Here is a 7,897-nt window from a genome sequence, read left to right as displayed (position 1 = left end):
AGGGTTTAGCGCATTTTATCACCGGGCGGAGACCTGTAGCTCGCTTGGGGTTTAGGGTTTAGGGTTTAGGAGTGAGGGTTTACACTGCGTCTGTGCTGCAGGCAGCAATGCGGCGATCTGCTGCCGTCTTTTGTTGGGCACAATGCCAACCTGAAGACGGAGGAGTTGCAGCTGCTCGACCTCTACCTTTCCCTGGCGGGTTTAGGGTTTAGGGTTTAGGGTTTAGGGTTTAGGGTTATAGTTAGACGCATGATCGCGAGCCGGGAGCCTTAAGACTTTCCGTTTCAGCTGTCTCTCTGCACAGCAACTTTTTGCTTTCTTTGTGGCTCACGACAAAGAAATACAGACAGACAGAAGCAGCAGAAACTCGTAGCACATTGGTGCTTCTGTCTGTTTCTTTTTTTTTTCTTTTTCATTCGTTTGCATGTCTTTGTTACCCTCTGTCTGTCTCTTTTTCTATCTCTGTCTTCTTCTTTCTGCTCCACCTTTCTTTTTTTATGCGTATGTGTTTGTCTTCGTCTGTCTGTGTTTGTGTATCTGTCGTTTTTCTTTAATGTTTTGTATTTGTTTGGGGTAAGAGATCTATCGCGTTGCCTTCAGTCTTATAGATGAATTGTTTTCTTTCTTTATAATATGGACCTTCTTTGTTGCATCTGAAATGCATCATCTTCTCTTTCTTCTGCTGCTGTAGCTGCTGCTGCTACTGCTGCTGCTATTGCTTCTACTGTGCTGCCCCTGATGCTGCCGCTGCTGCTGGTACTGTTGCTGTACCTGATGCTGCTGCTACTGCTGCTGCTGCTTCAGCGAAGCACTTTAGTCGAGCTGTAACGCAGAAAGAGACGCAGAGAGAGAGAACAGGTAGATGGCGACAGCTGACAGGCAAAGGAGAAGCAGCGCAACATAACATTCACCAACACAGACCTTGCATTCTCACTTATTCAGTTTTTATGTAGCAGGCTGTTGCTTCGACGCGTGATATTTCTGTTTCTGCTGCTGCTGCTGGATCTGCTTCTGCTGCTACTGCACGTGCTGCTGCCACGCCTGCTCTTGCTGCTGCCGCTGCTTCTGAACCTGATGCTATGCTGCTGCGCCTGATACTGCTGTATCTGTTCCCGTTGCTGCCCCTACTACTGCACCTGCCGCTGTTGCCATTGTTGCTGCTGCACCTCCTGGTTGTGCACAAGTCTAAGCTGGAACACGAGCATTGCAAGGGCAGGCTTCGCTCTACCAATGCCGTTCCTGGTAGTCAGGAAGTGCCTGCTTTTGAAGCTGCTCCTGCAGCAGCTTGTCTTCGTTGCCGATGGCGCTGCTGCAGTTGCTGTTGGTGCATGCCATGCCGCTCTGTCATGCACCACTAGATGCTGCTACTGAACCCCTGAAAACCAGGAGCAGCAGCGGCCGTTTTGTTTGCTGCAGCTCCAGTGGCACAGCCAAACAGCAACACGTCTGATGCGGCAAAAAAATTGCAGCAATCGTCCTACAAATATTCGGCTGTAGCTGTTTCTGCTTCGGCTGCTGCTTGCGCTGCAGCAGATCGGCTTGCTGTGTTAGCCCTAGACAGCTGGCGACAGGCTCTGCGTGGCCTGAGGGGTGACGCCCCTAGCAGCTCCACAAAGGAGCGGACCTCCATAATCAATTTCAAGAAAAGGTTTCCGTACACCGTATGAGTTGAGGCGTCGGCAGCAACGCCTTCTTCAAGAGTGTGACGTCTACAGCAGGGGTATACAACTCCGAACGTTTGGATCAACCACCCTGACATAATAGTGCATTTCTTCTGTGCATATGAGAAACCAGATCAGCCTTGGGCGGTCTCAGTTTGGAGGGAATGTGCGATTCGTCTTTGCACAGCATCAACAAGTTTCTGGGACAAGCCGGTTCGAAGGAAGAATCTATAGCTTTCCTTGTGATCAAGCTTACGGTTAAGGGTCTAGGGTTCGCGGCAGGGCTGTGTTCGGGTGCCTCAGCGTCTGCATCGGTGCCGAGCAGAGAATTTCCCTAATGCTTATAGATCCGCGTTTACTTTACTTTTATTTAGCTGGAGCGAAGCTGTCAAAAAACAGGGTTTGTGCCTGCACGACAGATCTATGCAGATTTTATGAATCCGCAGCTCGTTAGAGCAGGAGAAGCGCACCCATTCGCGCTCCCTCGGCATTATAAGTGGAAATATGCTGTTCAACTATAAATATGTATTGTGGTCTTGAAAAGTAGTTGTTCTTGTATTGTCGTTTTGTATCTATTATAAAGTCAAATGCTCTACAACATGCATCTATTGGTTTAATCTGTGAATCTTCTGCTGTTTTTGAGCCTATCCATTTACTAGCAATATAAAACTTTATATCTGCATAGTTTTTGGCAACCAGCCAGTTCAGAACGTTCACGGATCGCGCGCAAATTGCAATGTGTTGTGTGGCAAGCGGGAATGGCATTCTCTTTTCAGCTTTTCTAGAGTTTACGCATCTTGGCCCTATGCAGCCGCCATATGCATTGTAACTCTTTTCACTGAACTCCATCGTGGACATTCTCTGCGCTAAACCTATGACTTTTCCTTGCTGCCTCTCCTCCTACTTCCGTTGCCAGCAACACTGCACAAACGTGCTATGCATCGCCTTCATTACCATGCGTGCACACTGGTATGCTTGGAGGAGGAGGTGGAAGGGGGAGGCGGCCGTGAATTCCAGTGCCTGCCTCCTTTGCATTGCTTTGGTTACTCCTGATATTATGCTCTGCTTACCGTCCTACGCGGTACTCGCTATAAAACGGCTTCTCTCAAGAGCGTTTGCTGCAGAGCAGGTGTTGCTGTGTTTGTTATGTTCCAGTGTCTGTCATTTTAATTCTTTTTGCCCATGGAGCTCATGAATCTTATCCTGTCTGCTAACTATGGACCCTAAACCCTCGTATAGTATATATATAGGCAGTACAGAGTACGTCTTGCAGAGCCTGACTTTAAGAATTGCCTTGGCCGGAGAGGTCGCCGCAGCGACGCGGACGTGCATGAGATGAAGAAACCGTAAACTTTTGTGAAGCTCCACATTTGGCTTTCCTATCGCCTACGTTGTTCAGTTATGAAGGCCTTCAAACGAGGCTAACTGCAGTCTGCACGCAAGTGCCTTTGTATTGATTCTGCAGAGGGTTTCACTGTTCACACTGCGGGAAGTCTGCAAGCTGCTGTGAGGCCACTACGGTGTTCTACAAGAATTAGAATGATGTATGGATAGCAAACCGAGTGTGCGAGTTCAATGCGAGCCTTTAAAAGGCTACGTTGCTCCTACGACCCACGGAATTGAGCTACCAGCCTTCTTGCTTGGACAATTTTTGTTGATTTCTGCTTTTCTTTAGCGAGCGCATGAAACTACACGGCCTTTTTTGCAAGCTCGAAACTCCTGCCAGTATGCGGTGCGCACTTTTGCCTGTGCCTCCTTTCATGTACATGCGTAAGAGCACCTCTCGGCGAGGAATCCTTCCCATATTTTCCTTATTTCAGGCACCAGCTGCTAAGCATATTTGTGTTTTTCGACAAAATGTGTCTCGTGCGATGGGGCTGTTAGCACATCTGCGGTGACCCTAGCTTTCTTTCGCTTCCCCACGGAAGCCAGACTGCAGCGTAAGTCTTCTTGTGGACAGATGACATCTGCGCTCATCTAAATCGTTTGGAATTTCAAATCCAGTCTAACGCAAATGCTTGGTCCCACGTGATTGATGGGTTTGAGTGCCTAACTTCGTGGGCCGTTGCTCAACAGTTACAGCTGATCTGCGCGCTTCACCTCTGTAAAAGGGCAGATCTGGCGAACATCAATCGGACCCAGTAAGACAGTTCTACACTTAATGCATGGCTTTGAAACGAACCACGCCACGCCTGCGTGGAGACTGTGGCAGTTTTGCCTTTCAGTGTTTCTGCACGAGGGTTCGTGAGCAGTATATCGTGAATTCTGCTGTAAATAAGGAGTATATTTAATCTGCACCTCTTTGTGATATTTATGTGCATTGAATGAAGGCATCTCATTAGCATCTCTTACCACTTTGTGGTCCTTTTCTACCACTTCGAGGTCCCTATTTCCGTCTCTTCCAATTTCTCGGCGCAGAAGTGCGCTTGGGCCTCTTGGTCTTTCTAGCTTGTAGTTTCCCTCTGCATCTCGGTAAAAAATTCACTTTGAATGTGTTTTCTTTCTCCTTCGACGCTTTAGAAATGTGCATTCCAAAAGTTCAAGAGCCCTTAGTGGCGATGTGGGAGGCGTTGTCGATGCATGGCCTATACGCTAGTGGGAAGCTGCTAAGCAGTCCTTTAAGATTGCTTTTAGAATGGTTGCGTTTACATAGCATATATGGAATGAATGTCATGCATGATTTAAGCTAGCAAGTTGCAGGTACTCCAGCTGTTACAACCCGTAGCTCGTCGGACGACCCGAGACTATGTACTGGAAGCCTTCGAAATGATTCTTTGAAATAGTTTCTGCTAGAGGTTAAGTATTTAGAAAATTAAATCAATGTCAAAGTGAAAATATCGACGGTGTATGTATCTATGAGAAATCTCTATATGCCTTGTGGTTTCCCACGAGTGCCTCCGAGCAACCTGATGAGTGGCAGAGGGATCCATGGCCCACTGTACGCTGTAAAAGATTTGTATATGCATATTTGCGTCAATAAAACCACTATCACCCAAATAATGCTGCATCACAAGGCCCTAATGATTACTTTGCCTTGATTGCTGCACATCCCAACGGTCCGTCGGTCACGTATGTATGAGTAGCACTCCCGGTCCGCTGCGCATTATTACATAGTGCACATATTACCCATCTATTCATGCTCTTTCTGATTAAAAACATGTTGGAGTTGCTTGAAATACCTTGCGACCCCTGGTAATATTTACTGCGCCGGGCACCGTTCCGCGTAACTGTTCGGCGTCACGGCGTGTCTTGTAAACTCCGCTTCCACAACATGTGCCCCGCTATCACTGAAAATCAGTCCCTCCGTCGCGGATAAAGTTCAATAGTTAAATAAACCTTGTATTCTCACTATTGCATGTTTTTCCCGCGCTTTTTTCTCCCGTTTCGAGCCAACCCTCCCGCCGCGCACGACTGGCAACCCGGGCTGCGAGTCGTGCGCAGCACGAGGGCTGAACTTTCAGCCAGGGCAGCCACCCGCTTTGGCCTTGCTACATCTGCAACTCATAGGCATTATATTGGTGTTATGCATCTTTGCTTTCCAGATTAGTTCTCTCGCCTCGATTTCGCCTTCCCGAAATCCCTGCAGTGTCGGCCACTACAACCTTTCTAGCACGAGGCAGGCTTTGGTCTGTAGCCAGGGCTACACAGAACTTTATCTGTATGAGCTATTTCGAAGGCACACATCTTAAGCCTCAGAATGACTCGTGTTTTGCCCTTGATATTTCTTTGTCTGGGCATCGCTGCAGCAGCAAGCGACCGTGCCCTGGTGACGGGACCTGCAGCGGACGTTTCATCAATGGAGGCTGCATCTCATGACCCTGTAATCACTCCAAATGACAGGGAGGCTTTCCTGCTCAAACCACGGGAATATGGGCTGGAGTTGAGACAGCAGCGGAAGAGATTGGCTCTCGCTGCGATCGCCGCCCTAAGCGCCACAGCCGCCTTTGCGTTTCTGCTCTTCCGCTGCTTCCAAACACTAAGAGCCGAAAAAGCAGCGGCACGTCATTCCACAACAGCATACCGAATGCTTGCAGAAAGCAATCCGTCTTGCTCCGTAGGTTTTCAGCAGAAGCATATATTGCAGGGCAAAGCCCTGAGCATTACTCAAGCTGCGGACGGATATAAATAACACTGTATCCCCTTGATCACTGAATGCACTCAACTGCAATGAGTTGTTGAGAACGTGCCCATGAAGCCACCTGTGCAAATTATGCAACGCTAGGTGAGGCCGCCGCGTGATGGAATGCTGGAAGACTGGGAGAATCGTTAGGCCATCCTGTGTGGAGCAAACGGAGTTGTACTTATGCGCTCTTGTGTGATGACCTACGGTGAAATATCCACACGCCCTTTTCTTGCATTATAGGAAAGTCAGGCGTAACTGGCACGAAATATCCAGACGGGAGGTTAGTGTATGATAAAGCAGGCGGGAATGACTGCCCTTGAGGCAGGCCGAAGTGGGGTGGAAGCCAAGTGAAGGAATATGCATGTACGGATGAGGCGCTTAATGCCCACCCACTTCTTACATCGGAAACACGACGAAGAATGGGTTTGAGGCCGTACAACAAGTATATTTCGTAACTGAGCTAGCATTGTCTGGCTGAACCCAGACAATGCTAGCTCAGTTGCAGCACCAAGGCACACACACCTCACTTAGGATGACCCGTGATACTGCAGGTATGGGCATTCAGCACTAGATGTATGCAATGCAGTTCGGAATGCGAAGGAAATGCACGCAGAAACTGTTAAATTCATGCTCGCGCTTAGGCGCTAGCCGATAGTTCGTTTTGCAGGACGGCAAATTAGAACCCTCAAATCTATGTGCATATTGGCGCCTGATGGCTCTGCTTGCTGGTTGGACTGCTATCCCCCATGGTGCCCAACACATGCGGTCTGCGGTGTAGTGAAATGTCCAGAAATGTGTCATCCGCGCGGTTCGCTGCGTTGCATATGATGCTGCGAGCAGTCTGTGTGTACTTTGATACGGCTTACACTGAGATTGGCGGCGTGAGGTGAGGCGTCCGATGTCCGTTTGATACGTAAGGTATTTGCTGGATGCAGCAGATTTGTTATTGCGCCCCTCAGGCAAAGCCGCTGCTGAGGTGCTCGCCAGGCATTGCAAGCTAGCTAGCTCCCACAGTTCCCTGTTAGTTTGACCAGAAAACTGCGAAGACGTTCATGCGCTTGAACATGATCCGCGGCCAAAAGAGCTGTCGTGTCCTGCATGCTGACATCTCTTTGCTTCCCCGATAGAGCCTTGCGGTGTCGCTAACTACGGAGCATTGTTCCGCTCCCTGTCCGGCAGGGTGTGGCATATTTCTTCCTACTGTGGAGCATAGCAAATCTGCAACTTGTGTTTTCATTTCATCTGGGTTGTTCCCGCCTTCGCCCGCAAGCGCGCTAGTTGGTTTGCGTTGTGTAGAGACGGGTTACGACTAGCCAGTACGCGGATGCACTTATTTCAGATGATCATATTTGCCTTCCGGACTAGATATTTGGCCTGTTCAGGCCTCGCACACACTAAGGCCAGCTACATACGAACTCGCTCCAGGCGAATCACTCTGGTTCCTGGAGTAGCCGAGTGCTAGGTCATGCTGGCTTTTCTTGGAGTCATCTGCAAGCTATGTTGCATAGGGAGCGGCTTCATCGGAGAGTGTGAATCTGATCACCACATATTTTGCTCCTGCAGAGAGTGTGTTGGTATTNGCTTCATCGGAGAGTGTGAATCTGATCACCACATATTTTGCTCCTGCAGAGAGTGTGTTGGTATTGCGGACACGGCACACGGAATATTTGAACACGAATGCGCTTCCTTAGAAGCATCGACGGTGCAGGGCTCGATGCGCGCAGTCGGTTGCACTCAATCGGGTCGCAGCAGTTGACCTTGTTGCAACACTTGTTTCTAAGCTTCCCGTCACAGCTGTCTGGTCTTGGTGTTTCGTTTGTGGGGAATGCACGCATGCGTCTACGTTTGAGACTGTGTGTTGTTGCGTTGGACGCAGGCCGTGGGTGAATTTTTGCAGACGCGCAACGGAGCGCCGTCGCTTGCGTATTGTCCGAACTACGACCCATAGAACACATTCTTGTCAATTGCGCAAGAACCCTTTTACAGCACCGAGGAGTAGGAGTTGGTGCACGACAGTGGTGCGTCGTGAATGCATTGTATACAGACGGTTGTTAACTACGGTTGCTTAATTTTGGACGCATACGGATTCCTGGTGTTTCTGGTTGAGGTTGGA

The sequence above is a fragment of the Eimeria mitis genome, genomic scaffold, assembly GCF_000499745.2.
Source record: "Eimeria mitis Houghton genomic scaffold, Emh_scaff63, whole genome shotgun sequence".
NCBI lineage: Eukaryota > Apicomplexa > Conoidasida > Eucoccidiorida > Eimeriidae > Eimeria > Eimeria mitis.
The sequence above is the reverse complement of the archived record's forward strand: the minus strand, read 5'-3'. Positions refer to the sequence as shown.